The sequence below is a fragment of the Drosophila hydei genome, unplaced genomic scaffold, assembly GCF_003285905.1.
Source record: "Drosophila hydei strain 15085-1641.00,03,60 unplaced genomic scaffold, DhydRS2 tig00000001-arrow-pilon, whole genome shotgun sequence".
NCBI lineage: Eukaryota > Metazoa > Arthropoda > Insecta > Diptera > Drosophilidae > Drosophila > Drosophila hydei.
In genome coordinates, this window is record NW_022045643.1 from 7228831 (window position 1) to 7248838 (window position 20008).

Here is a 20008-nt window from a genome sequence, read left to right on the forward strand (position 1 = left end):
AATTTAATATCGCATTATTAGCGCTGGTGTTGTGTTCGCACTACACATTTCAATTACTGCATATAATTTTGAATTTGTTTGAGTCCAACCAAATTAGTTGTTCAATTTGGCGGCATTTGCAAATTTGTTGCTTATCGCTTTATTGTTTATGTTAATTTTAGCTCATTTAATTTAAGTATTTTGCACACAAACGCGTCGGTTTGTTGTGGTTGCGATATCTGTGCACAGAGCACATTAAATGCGGTATGCAAATGTTGACGTTTTGCCAAATGCGCCGCATAAGCCTCTAATTAAGTTTTCATGAATTCTAACATTATATTGTTTGGAGGGCCGACCGCCGCTTATCGAGGTAATTGTGGGTGTACGAAATGCGAGTAGCGGGGCCAGACACTTAAACAATAATTGCTGTTGAAGTGGCTGAAGGGCGTGAAATACAGAGCGCGACTTCAAAAGGCTAACAATTCCGTTCATTTATGCTGAGAATTCGCATAAGACTTGTTGAAGCGTACTTCACATTTTTGTGATAACTACTCTGCTGCTCAGTGTACGCAACTGCTTGCCTTTCTACGCGATTCTCATTAATTTGTGTAAATCTGAAGTTGTATTTAATGTATTGCAAGCTTTGCGGGCAGGTCAATGAAATCTGAGCATTTGTTTGTATGCATAAGTATATGTTTAGTTATCTATAGATATAGATGTATGCATGTGATAGTGTGAATGTATGTGTAAATAAATGTATGTATGCATATACTCGCTTATATATAACTTTTGCTATGCCTAACGCATTTTAGTTTAAGTATTCAAGCTAAAAGCGGAGTAGCTGAGCATTAAAATAAACTCTTTGTTCAGCAATATATTTGATGAGGTTACAAATAAGTAAATATATATATTTTTATATAAATACATAAATATGTTAATCTTTCATCATCATCCTCACAGCAGTACACATAGGCACAGGTCTCTCCCTCTTAAAGATGCCACACAGCTAGGTACTTATACGCCCACACATACATGTTTATATATAGAACAGCAACAGTGTGCAGCTGCGAACAGGCCTTATCTTGTTAACCTGTTAACGTCACATGTTTCAATGGAAGTGCAAAGAATGTCACAGTGTTGCATATGCGATGTTCTCTCAGGCAACACGAATCACTGGAGAATTGTGTTCCCAGTATTCGGGTTGGTTCTCTTAAAAGGCATTAGCTCAGTTTTGTATGTCAGCTGCCAGCTGCGTTAAGCAAATGTCAAAGCTGTTTGCCAATGGGGTTTCATTGTTTCGTGGGAATTGCAATTATAACTCGCCGAGAGACTTGACAACACAAAATGACGATAAATGAAGCAATTCCCAGGCATAGCCTGAACTAATTCTGAAATTGATGTCAAGGTGCTCGTCTGCAGCTCTATATTAAGGGCATTTGCGTTTAAATTTAAGCTCGAGCTGCGCTGAGCTTTTAGCTTTTTCTAGTTTTGTAGCGCATTTTTGCAATATGCAGCAGAGAAATATTTTTCGCCCAGTTGCTTTCTGATATTTAAATATCTCCGAGTTGTTAGCCTTTGACAGCTCGCTGCAGCTGCTCGAGTCAATTCTCATAAATCTACTGCAATTCAAATGCCGTTCTGCATGCAATAAATAAAAATCTTCAAAATATACGCATCTGACATGGATGGCGATGCTGCCGCTGCTGCCGCTGCTGCTGCCTCGCCCATTCCGCTCGATGCCACTTTGGCAAGTCATTGAGGCGGGCCGTGCTTCCTGCGCTGATCCTGCCTGCGCCTGCCTGCTCACAGCTTGAAAGCTGCATTTCCGGTCACTAATATAAGTCAAAGTACAAAGTTGGTTGGCTGACTGGCTGGCTGGCTGGTTGGCTGACTTTACTTCACTTCGCTTCTCTCTCGCTTATAATGCAACGGCACTTAGCCAACGCCATTTTGAAAAGATGGGCGGGGTCCCATTCGGAAGGGGTTCTTCGTCTATCTGACGGTGTGTGTCGCCGTGCCTCGCTGATGATTTAAGTGCACTTTGATGCACATTTTTCGTTGCTGCTGCTGCCTGCCTGCTGCCTGCTGCCTGCTGCCACTGCTGCTGCAGCTGCCCCAGATAATTTAATTAAATTATACGCTTCCTTACGTGCATCGGGACGAGCGGTGCGCGACCGGTAGGGTCGAGAAATTGAGGCAGGTTAGGTTCAGTTTAGGGTGTGCAGCTCACATTTTAATAAGGTTTGTTGGTTAGCTAGTTTTGAGGTTGAGCTGAGTGTAGTTTCGGTTTAGTTTTATGCGCTGTCGAAAGGCTTTGTAAGAGGCTTTGGGGTTAAAGTCATTTGGGTTAGCTAAAAAGAGGTCGGCGCTGTTCTGCAGCCGACTAGGCGTATGCTTGATGCACACATTTTCCCAACTGAGAGCTTTCACTTAAGCATCTCTATTATCAGTGCAACAACTAGCAAGAACAGAAGATAACACAGACGAGGGCTTATGGATTATGCTGGGGTAGAAAACAAGAAATTAATATAAAGACTTTGTGCTTTTTGAACGGATATTGTTTTCGCTTCAGCTGGGCAAATGAAAAGTGGGGCTTTTCCAGCTGTTAATGAAATGCTTAGACTTTATAGCTAACTCTCATATACTAGTCGCTAAAGAGAGCAGACAAAATAATATTTAATTAGAAAAAAGGATCGTTGTAAAGCTCTTTATCAGAATCTTGTATTTTTCTGCACAATTAGTAAATATTACGACATGAATGGAAATTTACAGCAGCATTTCAATGATGCCTTCTTCAACACATTAAAAAGTCGTTGGCAAAAAAAGGCTGCGCTGGAAAATGTAAAATAAAACATTTGCTGCAATCCTTTTGCCAGCCCTTGGCTTGCCCAAAAAGTGTTGATGTTATTCATCAACGTCAAAGTGATTACGTTGTTGTTGCCGTTGTCGTTGTCGTCTCTGGTGTTGGTGACGCGTCATGCGGCTGTCAGCAAGGCGACATCAACTGGTAGCTGGCAACTGGCACTGGCGCTGGCGCTGGCAACTGGCGCTAGCAACTGGTAAAAAGCAAGCCAGGCCGCGTCGTGCCAGGCGAGAGGAGAGCGCAAAACCCATCATAGAAGCCACAGCAGGCAGTCATCAACAACATTCAGGAGTCGGGCAACATAATTTTTAGTGTCGCAGCGAACGAGACAGAAGAAGAAAGGCAAAAATAAAAAATAAAAATTGTATCAAAAACATTGACGAAAAACATTTTTAATGCACCAGAAGTCATAATATTTTCATATTTCATGCTGGCTGCGCCATTTTCCTGCACGTACATGTCACAATGTGTCCTTAAAGTGGTAAATATGGTACTCAAAAGTTGTCCAAAATGTTCCAGGCGAGCAACAAACAGCAGCAAACACACACACACACACACACACCCAAGTACACAACTAGTGAAATTTTCACCTGGCAAAGTTCAGGCTCAAAAATGTCTTGATTTTCGTCGACTCCAAAGCTGCCCGGCACAGTGACTAAATAACCAACACGAACAGCACACAAAAGCCAGCGACAGCGTTCGGTCCACAACATATTTACATAAACAGAAGCATTTTTTGTGAACTAACCACAGCTGGAGTCGCTAGACTCAATCGTTTGGCATGTTTTTAGTTAACTTGTTGAACGCTGCTCAGACTTTTATTGGAAATGTAAAAGATATTGAAGGTGGGTAAATCAGTAAGTCTGATTAGCATTCATGCTAAATGAAAATATATTCTTTGAAATGGAATGGAATGAAATGGAATGAACAAATTGAGTTTGAATAAAAAGTTTTGTTAGAAAAGTAAAACAAGAATTTTAATATTAATATAAAAATAATAAAAATTCTGATTGAGCTTGACATATGAAGAAGCTGCTATTTTAATAATATATTTAATGCATTTTGTTATAGTTTCAATTTAGTTTTCTAACAATTCTCTATATAAACTTTTTCTCTGGATCTAAAGCCTTAATATGAAAACATTAAATATTCTGCAGCAAATAAATCTCTGCATGGTTAACATATTGAGTAGAGCTTTCCTTACTAGTAATGGTTCTTTAAGAACTCATTATAATATTGATTAAACATCAGTAATATGCCACAAGTAAACGCCTCTCTCATGACATTTGGCTAGCTCTGCTGCCTATGGCACGTTCTTGATCTAAACACAACACAAACTTCGATTCCGACTTCGACTTTCTCTCATTTTCTCCTCAACGCGAGCTTTTAAAAATATGCCATAATTTATAGAATTTCATTTGCCTTCTCCTTTTTCATTTCTCACATAATTTCTAACTAAGTTAGAGCATTTGAAATTCTTTTTAAGCAGTTCCATAACTGCTTTGTTTTTGTGCTTGTGTGGCGTTTGCCGTCATCAGGTTAGTGTTTAACCTCTGCAGTGTGCTGCAGTCCACTCGAGAAGTCTTTGACTTGGTCCCGCTACCCTTAAAGCTGCTCTTACCTATAGAGCAACCGCCATGTTCTCGTCCTGCCTCAGCCCAGCTAGCGAGCAAGCAAGCCAGGCAAGACAGCAAAGCAGTCCGCCAGTCAACCGGCTGCCATTGTGCACCCGCCCGCTACTTGTCCTGCCTGCTGGCATAGCTTTTAACCACTCGTTTGCTCTTTAACGCGTTAACGGGTTAAGTTGCCTATGTGCCATGTTCGTAACCTCCATCTACAGCCATATTTGTTGCTGCTGTTGTCAGGAGCGCTGCTTGCGGTGGGTTTTTTATGTGGCCATCAAAGCAGGACTACAACAGCAACAACAGGATTTCAGCTTTGGCTTGGGTGGCCCCTGCCACATGTGTAATTAGTTGGCGCTGACTTTGTCATAACTGGTCCACACATGCCAGCGCAACAAAATGAAGGGGTTGAGCCGATGATGAGGCGTGAGTATTTGTCGCTTTTAAATGCCTTGTGGCCACATTTTAAAGTCATTTTGAGGTGAAGCCAAAGCTGCCGCAAAGCCGACTCAAGCAACACATTTTTTTGCGCTAATCGACGGCCATTATGAAGTGGTCACCAGATGACCTCTTCACCCTGTTCTAGCAGCAAGAAAAAAATAACAAGAGGCAGTGGCAGCAGTGGCTTTCGGGTGCCGGCGCTGCAGGCAACTTCATTGCCGGCCAACAACTGCGGCTACTTCAATTTTTTGTTAAGCTGCCGCTGCCGCTGCTGCTGCCGCATTCATTTCAGATTTTCAGTTTACAGCTTTCAGTTTTCAGTTGCAGGCGGCTAACGCGGCCCAAAACTGACAGCCGTTGACGACCCTCGCCCCTTCCGATGCGAGCGTTTTGCCATGTCTAGCCTCGCTTGAAGGATGCGGCTTTGTCGCTGCCCTGTCTGAGCCCCGCGCCAACTGTCTGCTGTGTCGCACGGCCTGCGGTTACAGCAGCGGTTGTTTTTGCTTTTGTTTTCAGTTTATTTTTTAGCCAAGTACTCTAGTTCTCAGCAAGACGCGCTGCACAAAGCTCCTTCGGCCAGTTAAGGTAGGGCAGTTGGTCTTTGTGCATAGTTTCGAGGAGGCATAAAGCGTTTGCCGCAAACTTTGAAACAGTGCAACGTGAAAAGGAATTCAAAAAATACTAAAACTAATTATTATATTATAATATAATTGGCGAGCCAACGAGGCTGGCTTCCCGCCCTACACTACATCATCCTTATACTATATTGAAAGATAGCATGTTTTTCTGTTTGTAATATATTTGTAATACATAATCGTGTCTCGTGTCTGGAGCAGCCACTTCAGGTTGCTATAGAAAGGGTATGCTTCAGGCACATTTCTTTCGCTGTTTTGACGCTTCTTTATTAGTCCTTGGCAGCGTGGTTGCTTCATTTTTCTCCATCAGCGAGCTTGTCATAATTTTATTAGGGCCACGTCGCCATCTCTGCGTTCGCATTCGCGTTTGCGTTCTGGCCTCGTCCTGTCAGCGTGATAACTCCTTTTCGTGTTAAACATTTTCAGCTTGGCTCTGGCCTCAGCCGAGTGTATGTTCTGCATTATGCGGCAGCTGTCGACTGCTGACACACACACACACACATACACACACGTACGTACACACTCATTCACATTTAGATGCGGCTTTGGTCACACTCTCAAGCGTCCGTTGCACGCCACGTCCTGATGGTGGCTCTGGCGCTGGCTCTGGCTGTGGCTCTGTCTCTGGTCCATGTACACGAATTGCGACTCCGCTGGAGTCAACTGCATGTCAGCTCGGATTCGGAGTGTGAGGGGCATGCAGTGATTGTTGCTCGAGTGTTGCAGCTGCCTGCGCTTGATTACAATGCGCCTCATGTTGGAGTTCTGGGTGTGCCCTGGCATCGTTTGCACTGATAACACGTTAAGTGCGCTGGTTTATCCTGCAAGATAATTTGGACAAGTGTCACCTCTCGGATTTTCACGCGCCGGCCAAAATAACGAAACGAACGCAAAAAAAAAAAGAAATGAAAAAAAGGAAAAAGCAGCAACGATGACAACGTTGGAAATGCTGCAACTTTTCTGAAATATGCACAAAATTTGTTGGCAACCAGGTTTTGGGGCTTGTTAACTGGCCGGCTACAGCTATAGTTGCAGGTGCAGCTGCTGTTTGCTAGCAGCCAGATTCCAGTTGCCCGCTGCCCTCCCCTGCCCGTTGCCGTTGCCAGTTTCTAGTTTCTGAACTGATGGTATTTTGCGTTCGTGTTTTTTTTTTCGCTTGTTACCGGCGCGTCGAGTTTTTGTAGCATACTTTTTGGGGTGGCATACGCGTAATTGGCGCTTGGTCGGTTTCTCGAAATGCTGCGGCTTTTAAATATTAGTTTAGACTAGCAGGAGTTGCAGCCACTACGGTCGTGGGGCTGGCAGCTGTTAACCCGCAAATGCAGGTGTAGCAATTACGGTCTCACAGCAACCGCAACGAAATGGCTACGAGCACAAACATTGGGCTAAAAAGATTTGCACAAATTCTGCTTTGAAGTTGGCTTCAATGCTAATCTTGCTGCAAATCATAATGAATATATGCGATACAACTGGGATAATCTATGGCAAGTAATTACCTTTCGTTGCGTCCTTACAATATTAATAAGGTTCATTATGCAGCAAAATTTGGCGTCAAATTCGATTTGTGGCTTTGATGCGGCATCTAATTAAATAATCAAGTATTAATAAATTTGAATTTAATTAGAGCTGTGAGCTCAAAAATTAAATATGCAAATTTATAATGAACTAAGCCAAAATTATAGTCGGCTAGCTGAATTTTATTATGCGTAAAGATATTTGTAGAAATTTCTTACAAATTTGCGTGACTCTGTTCATTAGCTTATCTCAAGCCATAGTTGCTTCAGTATGCTAACAGATGGCATAGAGGCGCTAGCATAGCATCCATATTTGACGCGTTAAATATGGGAGACAGCCTGCTAAATACTTATCGAGCTGTCAAGAGGATTGCGCATGTGCCAGGGCTTGACAGGAATCAGATGTTTTGGGATATTTGGCGCCAGGCAGCTGCGTTTGTTGTTAACCTTGTCAGCGAAGCAGGCAAACAAAACAAAAGCCAAAAAAGCGCTGAGACAGAGAAGGGCCGAAGAGCAACAACAACAGAGAGACGTACAGACGACTTGCCACGTGCAGGGAGCGAGAGAGCGAGAGAGTCTGAGCTAACAGAAAGCGCAGTGAGCGCTAAGCTTTACGGCAGTTGCTGAATGGAAGGCAGAGAACAAGAGAGAGAGAGAGAGAGAGAGCAAGTCCGAGCGCAAAAGCTTTGGCGACTGCTGTCGCTGTCGCTGGCTCTGCTGCTGCTGCTTTCGGGGGCGTCCAGGACCCGTCAGCGAATCGAGTTGTGGCCGTTGCGTTGCGTTGAACGTCAGTAGTTGGAACAAGGACGCGTAGCGTGCAGAAGCTCGAGCGCAAAAAGCGTTCTCGCGTAACGGGCCCAAAAAACCAAGTGAAGCCTAAATCACAAAAATTTTGTATTCTCTGTGTCGCCGCCGCGTGTCGCTGTGTGTGCGCCTGCCTTACCACGTGCGTGTGTGTGTGCGTGCAATTGAAAGTCAAATGTGAAATGCAGAAAATCAGCTGGCAAAGCACATAAATTCGTTGAATATACGCCAGCGTTACGTATACGCAGCGTGTGACCGCTTAAGCGCTCTTTGCCTGCGCGGCTGTGTGTGTTTTTATTGATTGCACCTTATCTACGTGGCTCTCAAGGATACGAGATATTAAGCTCATGCTTTAAAATGTTGCAAAACCGAAGTCGGGCAACTGCAGTGGCGCCATAAAACTGTTGCCCAAACGACAGACAGCCAGCCAGCCAGCCAGTCAGTCTGTCTAACTGTCTGTCTCTGCGTGTGTGTGCGCGCCCGTTCAAGGTCACATTTTTTGTGCGGTCACACTGACAAAATGTCACAGGCAAAAACCTAAAAACAAATACAAACAACAGCATTTGCCACATATTCAAAGCGAACAACACCAAAGAGTCAACAGCCTCAACAGCCGCAGCAGCCGCATCAGCAGCTTCAACACAAATTAAAGTAAGCAAAACAGAGAGTTCTGAAAAGAAATAGCAATGCCAATGGCATGTCGCGTCAGTCGTGTGAATATCAGAAAAATCGCATTACTTGCGTATTTGTGAGACACGGCAGAGCAACGAACTGCAAAAGTTCACAGTGTGTCTATAAGTTTATCCTTCAGTTTAGTCTTAGGAGCAGCCAAAAGTAAATGGCAGACGGCCTTAAGCCGGCTACAACAACATGAATAAGAGCAGCCAGCAGCCCATTGAGTGTGCTAGCACAGGTCATGTGACTGGCCCTGTTTTGTAGGACAACGAACTGAGCATCAGCTTCTGCATTATTTTGTTCTTTCGTATCGAAAATACATGTTTTTTCATTTGCTTTGGTGGCATGACACAGTTTGTGTCTCTCTTTGGCTAAGCTGCCATAAAAAAACAAACTAGCAAATCGCTTACAATACGAAGGCAATTTTTTGCTAGCTCTGCTTTCAGGTAGTGTTAAGAGATTGGCTTGAACAAAATTTGATAGCTTCAACTGTGACACATTTTAGAGACGAAGCTAATGAAGTGCTGAGGGTATTTGTATTTTCAGTTCATCTGCAGTGAATAAGTTCTAAAAAAGTAGTTTCATCTGCACCGAATCGCAGACTCTTCCATCACTCTTCATCAAAAATAATAATTGACATTTAAATATTAAAATATTATGACGAACAAGAGCATAGTGGAAGGAAGGCAAAAATATATAAATTGATTATTCAAATTGAGCTGTTCTTCATTTAGCAGCTATCTGTCTGGGCATTTCGCCTTTTGTTGATTGCGAATAATTTTGTGATCCATTCACACATGGCAGAGGCTGTGAATGCGGCATACCAAAGGCACTTGAGCAGCCGTCACAGGAGAACAACAAATTTATTCGACTTACCAGTTTAGTATGCATAAAATGTAAGAATATCTTAGATTCTCGCTTTCGCTCTCGGTTGTGGACTGCGCCTGCTGCTGTGCTATCTAAATAAACACTTCATTTGGGCCCGGAGTCAAGTGCTTGTGCTGTGCCTGCGGGCTGCATTGCTGATAAATCATAGCCAAAAGTGTTTTGCCACGCCCGCACCTACCCAAGTCGGACACTTGTAGGTCTGCTTGGCCCCGCAGGGCAGCCAACTGATTTATCAAACTAAGAACAAAAAACACGTTACATTGACCACACACACGCACACACACACACACACACACACGCCCAGTTCATGTTGTGCTGACATCAGCTGTTTGGATAGCTAAGGGCTTAGATTTTGGACTGACCTCGTTTTACTGCGACTAGGCAAGAAAAACCCAAAAATCCAGCTAGCAACAACAACAATGACAACCAACAGAAATATGTTGTTGTCCAATGCGCAAATATTTGTCGTAATGCGTTGCACAAACAAGCGCACTAAACAGACCAGACCCAACCCGACCCGACCTAAGCAGAGCCAGAGCAAGAAATGAAAGAACATAATGCATAACTCATACGCAACGTGGGCGAAACTCTGTTTGATATTTTCTTTTGGGGCAGCAAACGACAAACTTACTTAGCTAACATAAAATATGCAGCATGGCCAAATTATATGTGCCCCAGCTCCGACATCCATTATTGATAAAGACAAAGCTGTATGCCCGCCTCCGGGGCGACTCGTCTAACATTTGCCAAATTAATTTGTATTTTTATCAGAATAAGTTCACAGTGCTCTAAGCGGGTTTTGCTAAACATTTCAAAATGTATTCGAAATCAAATTGAATTGCATCTTAAGCAAGAGTCTAGCCAAGCTCCAGTTGCAACATTTCTTATAAATATCCTCACTTGACATCTATACACTTGTATATTTAAAAGCTAATGCCATATGCACAACTCAATTCCATGAGCCAGCTCTTGTTGATTTATGTGCCAGCTTTTTTTCCGTTTTTTTTATTTGCTTCTTTTTCCATTTTGCTTTCTATTGCAACGTTAACTAGTTTTCGAGAGTTGTGTGGCAGCATTTTACTCCAATTAAATTTTCATGCCATATGAGCATTTTGTGCAGCAGCAACAACAACAAGCAACGAATGCTCGAGTGCCAAGCGAACGTGGCGCTATTTTCAATTTCCGTTCTCGCAAAACCTCGAAAAGAAATGCGATTTTTTGCCAAGGCAATCTCACATAGGAAGAGTCAAGCGGCGAGAGGATCTTGCCATATGTTAACGACAAAAGTCGGACAGTCAGCCCAGTCAGCCAGTCAGCCAGTCAGTCGCACGGCGGCACTTGGCATACAAAATTGTTGACGTTTTAAAACTGAGAAAATAAAGAAAAACCCTACAAGGATAAGGCTAGAAGAAGTGAAAGGAAACTGACTGACTGACTGCCTTGATTGACAGCTCAGGTCAAATGCCCTCTACCTGCAATTTAAGCATTTGGGTCATTTCCGAATCGTGTTTGTGTAACTGGCTTTAGGTTTAAATATGGAAAAACCTTGTGACAAAATATTTGTCTGCCTATCTATATATAAATTGTAAAAAAAAAACTGTAGTATGGACTAGAATGATACCCTGGCAAATGCTCATTCAACTCGACTACTCATTGAATTTGGATATATGAAATTCTTAATGCTGCTCAGCTCTGCATACCTCTGCCTTTTTCAAGGCTTTAGCGTATATCAATAAACTTAAAAATCAATAAAAAGCAAAGCTAAAAGTGTGTGGCTAACAGCAGCAACAACAACAACAACAACAACAACAACAACAACAACAACAAGAATTTAGATAGGTAAAACACTCAGCTGGTCTAAAAACAGAAAAAAGGGGCAAATCACATGCCTCCACCGCCATACATAAAAGACGAGCAGCTCGCGTCGAGCTTTTGCCTCTGTTACTTTTTATTTAGTTTTTTGCTCTATTGGAATTTAGTTGTTAAACTGTCTGCCAAACACAAATAGTACATATTGTAATGGAAATTGTTGCGCCGACAGTGCTGCATTTGTTATTTAAAATGTTTCTCTGTTTCTGGGTCAGCCAGTTCGCTGTGTTGGCCTCTGCTGTTACTTGTAGCCAGCTCTTAGTTACATGTATTTGTCGCATTGATTTGGTTTTTTTCTTTCAAATATATTTGCAACTGGGCGTGATAACCTAGCGAGTGTTGATGGGGTAGCTTAAAGCACGCTTGTGATGCTGGATGCATATAACAAGGCAAGCCTCAATCTTTGGACATTTCTGACATTTATAACTGGTAAAATTAAGTTATAATTTGCATTTGTAAATAAATTTCGTGCTTGCTGCTGTTATGCAGCGACTGATGCTGGGGTATTAAATTATAAGATGTAAAACTGGTTTGACATGTAAAGTAAATTAAGCGATTTGATGAGTCTGAATTCTTGAGTTTCAAAATAGCATTGACCATTTTAGACTGATTTTTTGCCGTCTCTATATGATGTATTAATTTATAATATATAAGTCAACAATTTATATTGATTTATTACGTGTGCCTGACTTCATTTGAGAGCTTCATCAATGCCGTTATATATGTATTAAATTCTAAATCAAATGGTATCTATAGCTATGCCCGCAGCTCTTGCATAGAATTAAATTTGGAATGATATGTTGTTTCTTCTGTAATGCAAAACTGTCTGGAATGTTGGGCTCGAGCTCTCGCAAAGATAAAAATGGAGTGGAGTGACATTCTATAGCATGAACGTGTGGACAATAGCTGAGATTACAGTTGTTGCCTGACAATTATTAAATTGATGAACAATTTATTAAAACTTAACGCGTTGCATTGCTTGTATCATTGCATATTTTCTAGTGATTTGAGTCTCCGCTAAATGTTGTTAAACATTTTCTTTTTTCATTCTTAATTGACAAATTACATGGCATATTTAGAGAGCTAAATATTATTGATTGCTTTTTCAACTGCTAATATAAAACTATCAGAAATAGTATCACTTCTATTTGGCTACCCTTTATTCGAAAAGTGTAGAAATTGTTTGTATTACTATTTCAAGCATCAAGAGTCTCCCGCTTCGATCTCGATAGCTAGCCTGCCATTGAATCTTTACTCTCTCTAAATTATATCTGTTGAAAACTCTATCTATTAAATTTATCTATTATTTATATATTTATCTATCAATTTTAAATTTAATTTTAGCTTGAGCATATTATGAATAAAAGAAAACATAAATAGCTAATATAAAAGTTTTTCTGTATAATTGCTATTAAATCATCATAAAGAGAAAAAGTAATTAATTTTTTAAGAGCAGCACTTTAAGTAGGAGTTGTAAGAGTGAGCATGATGTGCTCGCTGAGTGCGCTTACTGAATTAAGGCACTCTTCAATTGAAACTCAAGGCAATTGAATGTTCTAGTAATATATATTAGTTTCCACATCAGAGGAAGAGAAATATGCTTGAACAGTACCTTTCATCTATCTATGTATTAGAACATGCTCACACAGTCTGTGCCATGGGGAGCACAGCTCACTTTATTTATTCTCAAAATACACAATTTCTCTTTGATCACTAAGCAGTACGTGTAGCCTCAGCTCTCTATAGTTATACAGCTCTACCTATACATAACCCTTGAGCATTATACACCTTTGTTCTCCAGCTCTATTATTCCTTTTATATATTCCCAATAAGCTTCTGCTGTTTGGCTGTGCACACTCAACTGTTTACGGCTATACAAGTTCACATTACTTTCAGTAACTCTTAAGTTATTTGTTATTGTTTCTCATTTAACATACAGAGCTTTGGCATGGGCAGAGTGAACATAATTTAATGCCTGCATTTATATTACGAGCCTGTTGTGGCCTTCAATTCGTAATACTTTCACTCTGCTGGGGGGCTGGAGGGGCTGGCGGAGTCTATCCAGTGTCAGCCAACTCAGGCAACATTTTTATTGGCTTTCGTTTTTTAAATGTTTTATTTTTTTATTCTCCTTTGCTTTGGCTGGCCCTGTTTGGTTGCTTTTGCGTGTATGCGCTTAATATATTGTGCTATATATGAGATATGTGTGTATATGAGCTCGTATGTGCGCTGCTCTTTGCCTTGCATGTTGAAAATGTTTTTGGGCGTGTGGCAGGAGCGGGGCGCACAGAACTCGGCTAAAACAAATTACGAGCGAGCTCAAGGCCGCTGCGGCGGTCAGGCCAGAGTTTTGTTGGCCGCTGCTCGCTCGCAATTATATTGTAAAGCATCGGGGCTTTTGGCCACTCGACGCCCGCACTAATGAAAAATGCTGGCTCGACTCTTTGCTTGCTTGCCACTTTGCCACTTTGCCATTTGGCCATTTGGCCCATTGCATGTGTTCATAAATAATTAAATTTTTCTTTAGCTGCGTACTGAGTGCGAAATGGCACAGGGTCGCCCACTAATTAGGCGCATATTTCATTTTCGGGCTTCTGCTGCTCTGTCAAAAAGTCTCCCGACAGGCAGCTGCCGGAAACGGATGCATGAAATTTGCATGCACACAAATGTCAAATGCAATGTCCAGCGTCAGCCTCGCAACTTGTAGACGGGGATTTGGAGCTGCTGTTGTGTTTGTTGTTGCTGTTTCCTGCAAGCACATCAGGCATTGGACACAATAATGCAGCTGTTGTCGCCAATTACAAAGACAGCAAAATGTTCAGCATTAAAATTGACGTGTCCTACATATGGGTTGGCTTCTTTGATCAAATATGCCAGCTTGTCTAGCGACAAGCACAAGCAAAGCATGAATTTAATTTAATTAAGTTAAATATGCTCATTATAAGCTGCGTGCAGCAGATCGAAGAACATTGAGAGAGAGCTAAAGGTGCCAAAGATTGTATACTGAATTCAAGAGATAAAAAGTAGCGAGTCTAGTCTAACTAAACTTCGAGCCTAAGGCTCGTAGATGTGCTAGCCTCTTGCACTGTTGCTAGAAGAAGGCTCAAACATATATCCTGAACTTAACATATATCAAAGACTAGCTTAAGCCCAGGCTGTGCTTATACTCTTCTAATCTTTATGTACCTAAGCATAGTCCTAAGTAAATATATTAATTAATTTCTGTTAAGATTAAGTTGTAGTAATTAAAAGTTATTTAGAACTGCTCAACTTTATTCCTTGCCTTGCCTCAATAGCGTCTGAGCTCAGTTTTAATCCAAGCTGAAAGCTGGCTCACTTTCATATATATTATTATTTTTAAAGTTCCAAAAGTCATATCTAGTTATTGTGCCGCATTTCGATTAGGTTTACCAGTTGGCTGTGCCATGGATGCTGTGGACACGCTCTGTGCCATCTTTTCGAATTGAAATTGAACTGTGTCATGGCAGGCCCAGAGGAGTGAAAATAGTTGTTGTCATATAACAAGCGAAACAATTGTGGAAAACATCCATGTTACGTGTCCGTTGCGCTCTGCTTGCTGCTGGCCCGCAGCCACAAAGGCAAGTTCTCCAGCTACGACGCTGACTCACATGCAATTGCATTTGCTTCATTTTGAAATTTTGGCTTTTTTCTCAATGTCTGCGTGTGTGTGTGTAAAAGTTTATAAGTTATATATTCGCATGGTCGTAGAGATATTTGCCGCAACAGCTTGGCTGTTGGCCCAAAAGCCAAGCATCAATTTGATCAACTTGGCGCCAGTCTTTAATATGTTTTCGTTTCTGTTTCTTTAGAGCGGAGCAGTTTTCTTTTTCTGTGCAGTTTTTTATGTGGCTTTTTCAATTTTTTTATTCTGTGTGTGCTTGTTACACGCCATTTAGTTTCACTTTGCATATTCATAGAATTTTGGCCAGGACCACAAACATATTATACATACATTTGGTCAACTGCTTCGACTGCTGCACATATCCCAGGCAGCAAGACAATCGCACACATTTGCTTCATTTAGGGAAAAGCTTACAGGCAAACACACTGAAGCCAAATGACAACTGAAGTTCTGTGGCCAAACTTGAAATGTGGCTGCAATTTTTCGTTTATAGAAATTGCTTTTCATATGTTTGCTGCAAATGTGTGTGTGCGTGTGTGTGTGTACGTGAGCATTGATAAATTTATATAGTTTTTGCTTGTTGAAGTGCTGTTTCTCAGTTTCGTAGCTAATTTGAAGTTTGTCATTTCGAGATTGCTTCAGCTCAGTCAAGTTATGAAGAATTTCAGATTTTATTGATACAAACTAAAGAAGAAGACGAAAAAAATAGTCAAAAATAATACATTTCAAATTGAAAATACGAGACACATAAATAAATAAATAACTGTAAATATATCAGGACAAAATATCGTGTGTTGTTTGAAGACGAATAGTTTAAATATGAATTAAGCAATTTATATTTAAATCAAATCAATTTGCATGCTTCCAATTTCGTGTGTCATTTCCCATAATTCAGGCCTTTTGTTGTGTTGTGGTCTGTCAGAGCAATGCAATCAATTAATTAAAAACCTCTAACAAACTGCTGGCAGGCAATGCGACACGCACTTACGGCCAACAAATATGCGAGCCAAACAGAAACAGAATTTCAATTGCGAACGCTTAAAAGCCCCAAACAGCAACGAGTGGAGTTAGCAATAAAAACTGCTTTTTGTCTGTGTAATTTGATTTGCATGAAAACTAAATAAATTGCCAGCCCAGTTTTTTATGCGAGCGACAAACGTGCTGGGCGACAAAAAATATAGAAAAAAAAAAAGAAACTAGAAAATGAAGCCAGATAAAATCCGGCTAACATATGACAGACGAAATGCAAGAAGAGCGCGTCCTATGAATAAACAAAATGTCATTGAAAATTGTGTCCATAAAGAGCGGACATCAAGGATGCAGACAGCTGTAGCTGGAGCTGGGCGGGCTGCCAGTCATTGAAGTGTGGCCCCAGCAAGAGCCAATAAATATGAACAATTTCACAATAAACACGGAGCAGCAAATACAAGTGCTCGATGTACAGAATGCCAATCAAAAAGTCAACTTAAACATACAAAATATTCAGCTGCTTCAACTGTAGGGCAATAAAATTGAGCGTAAGTGTTTACGGCTCTCAGAATGCTGGCAATTAGGCTAGAATTTATAGTATATTCTTTTTGTAAAGCAAACTAAACGCGACTTTCTTTTCAACTTAAAATTCAACTGACATTTGCATACATACATATGCGCGTTGATTGAGCGCCTGAATGTAGGCCACGCCTGGCAGCGACTTCAGTTCGGAGCCTAGCCTTTTCGAGTGTGTGCTCGCAAATGTAGGCTAAGTTGTTTGTTTGCTGTTTGTCGTTTGTCTATTGATTACATTAGAAGAGCGCAGGCGTGTTACCTATTGTCTTATGCTGCGCACATTAAAATTCAATTTACGTTCGCACTGACAGTTTGAACTTTAATTAAAGCCACGACAGCAGCAGGGTGATAAGGGTCATTGATTAGGCGACATGCCAGAATATTCGGCAGGCACGTGTGGCCACACCGTAGCCAGGCGGACGGACACATAATAATCAGAAATCAACACACAAAAAGCTAATGTCTAATGTAATTTATGTGACACCAGCGCATCCGCTCGCCCGCCAAAAGCTAATATAGAATAAAGGTCTTGCCAGCCCACTCGAATGACATTTTGACAGCTACAGCGAGCGGGCGAGAGCAAGGGGCCCGCCCAGGCAAAAATTCTTGAAATTTTCGACTAATTAAGTCATTGACTGCCGGCGATGGCAATGGCAGTGGCTGCTCCTAATATACAGGTGACACGCAAACACGTCGACAATTATCATCAGCCCACTGGCAATAGACAGCGGCGCAACTTTAGCATATTTGAAAGTTTTGCTGCCCGAAATTAAATATAGCTATTTGTGGAGCGAGCGAGTGAGCAGATATATAAACAAATTAACACCATTTGATATGGGAAATGAGAGTGCTTAGCTTTGATAATGAAACAATTTGACATGAAATTGTTCAGACTTAAAGCCTCACTTGACTTGAGCTAGTTGAAAAGCTTTATTTGTCATGGAAACTTCTTTGCTTTTATTATATTACAGCCAAGCTTTTTCATCTGAATACCTTGATAGTTGCTTTACAAATAATTCTAAAGGCGTTTCATAACTTTCTTTACATTTTATAGTTGGCTTTCGGCACACAGACAGTTGTTAATCCGATTTTTTATAGTCTACCTGCACAGTTTATAGCTTTAGCCGCATTAAAACTTTTACATTCTGCAGCTCCCTAGCTGCTCTAGTTGCTCTAGCCCACACTTTTAATTAAAGTCGCAAAAAATTGTAACGCTTCCATTTTCCATTTTATGCACATATGCAACAAGGGACAGCGACAGAGAGCGAGCGAGAGAGGGGAACACGTTTTACTGCAACCAATTAAACCATATCGCATACATTATAATTTTATTTTTATTTTAATATTTATGTGTTTCGCTATGCCTCCCATGTGAGCATATCACACAGAGACTCGCACGCACACTGTCTCAGCGTGTGCCATAAAAATGGCGCCCAATTACTTAAAACTAACGAAAATTCCCCAAGCGTTTGCCGTACAATTTGCGTTCATAAATATAAATATCACACCTTTGCAGGGTTTTCGTTAGTTACGTAGGCTTTGTCCCATTGGAGTGTGTGCGCTCCATGTCCGTGTGAATGTGTGTTAACCAGGCCAAGACAATGCTAGTTTGTTATTGCTCTATTTCCATCTCTGTATGTTTGGCTTGTCCCTTTAGTCGTCTCACTCTCTCTCTCTCTCTCTATCGCTCTCTGCATGTGGTGTATTCAAGTAATCAAAAATGCAAATCGAGCCCATGAATTTCGAATTAGTTTTTAGCTCGTCTCGCAACAACAAGAACAACAATGGCAGGCTTATAGCCAACGCGGATTTTAGGCTAACGAACACACGTACACACAGACACACCCACGCAGGCACACTCGCACACTATTTGTCTATGTGTGTGTGTGTATAGAGCACTATTGAGTTCTGTACGTGTAACAAATTTGTATCAGTTAGTTGGCGGCCTCCCTCGCAGCGTTTACCTGGCAGATAAAAAGAGCGAGGCGAATGAGAATAGTTAGTGAAGGAGCGCGTGCAGCGCGTTTTGACAGTCAACTGCACTGAGCGAAAAAGTTGGCTAATTTAAGCATTATAAATATAGAATTTTAATTTGATTGCATTTCAATTTGAAGGTCCTTTTTGTATAAATAGAGAGCTTTTCAAAAGTTTAATAGAAATGCTAAGAATATATCTTCAACAAACTAAAATATTTAACTTAGTTCTTATAATTTTGTTTCCTTTTAATTTCTATTATTTGCGGAATTTTAATCGCCTAAGCATAATTTATTTATGTATTAAAATATATTTATTTTAAGAAATTACTTATGGTTTACAAACTTTTTTTTATTTAAAAATGAAGTTAAGTCAGTATTTATGCAAATAAAATTGTATTTAATTTTTTGTCAAATTATATATAATTTATTTTGATAGTTTTTATGTACATAGAAACAAAATAATTAGAAGATCTCTTTAAAAAATAAATTTTAATTAAAATATAATTTTCTTTTAATTTTTAAACTTTAACTGACTTTATTTCACTTCAGCCTTCAAAATATTATTAAAATAAAAATAAACTAATATAAAAGTTTTCTTCTAGTTTTTCATATGTATTACGTATATTATTTTCCCAAGATCTGCTCACTAAAATAATTTTCTTTAAATTTTTAAACTTACAAACACACTTTATACTACAAAGTAATATATATTTCGTACAGTATCTCACTCGTTTTATGCCCCTTCTTCTCATTTTTTTTTTTTTGCTTTTTGGTAGGTGGTTTCTGGGTGGCTCGTGGTCCGTTTTGATTTGCGGCGTGTTGGTTTTTGAGTCTGTGTGGCTCTGTACGTGACGCGCATTTGCGTTCGATGCCCATCAAATATAAAGTGCCTGCAATTTATACTTGAATTCCAACTGTAAAAGCAGCACAGCACAGCACCAGGAAATCAATGTAAATATTTTGGGAACGCCTTTTAGCGCGGCTTAAAACGCTTCCGAATAGTTGCCATCGTGTGCCCAGATGAAGTAGTTGTAGATGCCACTGCATTTTCCGCTACTGCTGCTGCTGCTGTTGTTGTGCTCGGCTAGCTGAGAGCTGCATTCCTCTGGTTTTGGCTGTGCTTGGCTTTCTTTTGGGCCCGTTTTAGAGTTTGGGATTTTGGTTCTTGTTCTCCATTCCCGCTGGCATTTTCAATTTTACTTTATATGCAAATTTGGCATTTTGGCAACGGCAACGGCAGCGGCAACGACGCCTGCCATTGATAGCTGCCGCCCTGACCCCTTGCGCCACCTGCCCTGGCCTTGGTTTGGGCGCTTTAAGCCAGCTTTATGTGCAGGCGGCATCGCATTTGAATTTCTATAAATTTTACATTTTCTATTTAGTTGCAATGCAACTGCCCAAATCCGAGCCTGTCTCTGCAGCTGCACGTGTTGCTATACGATATTTCATTTAATTTTTGCCAAAAATATATTGATTTTGAAACATTTATAAATACTTGATTGGCAGCGTGTGAAATTGAATGGATTGCTTGTCAAATATTGTTTATTGACTGTT

At 40.7% G+C, this 20008-nt stretch overlaps 1 protein-coding gene across 1 annotated transcript in view; it reads left to right on the forward strand.

The window, feature by feature from the left end:
* Positions 1–7914: 7914 nt before the first annotated feature.
* LOC111605108 overlaps positions 7915–20008 on the forward strand; it is a 68428-nt gene continuing 56334 nt past the window's right edge. The window contains exon 1 of the mRNA XM_023323450.2: positions 7915–8509. The gene's annotated coding sequence lies outside the window, so the exon portion shown is untranslated. The remainder of the gene's footprint in view (positions 8510–20008) is intronic.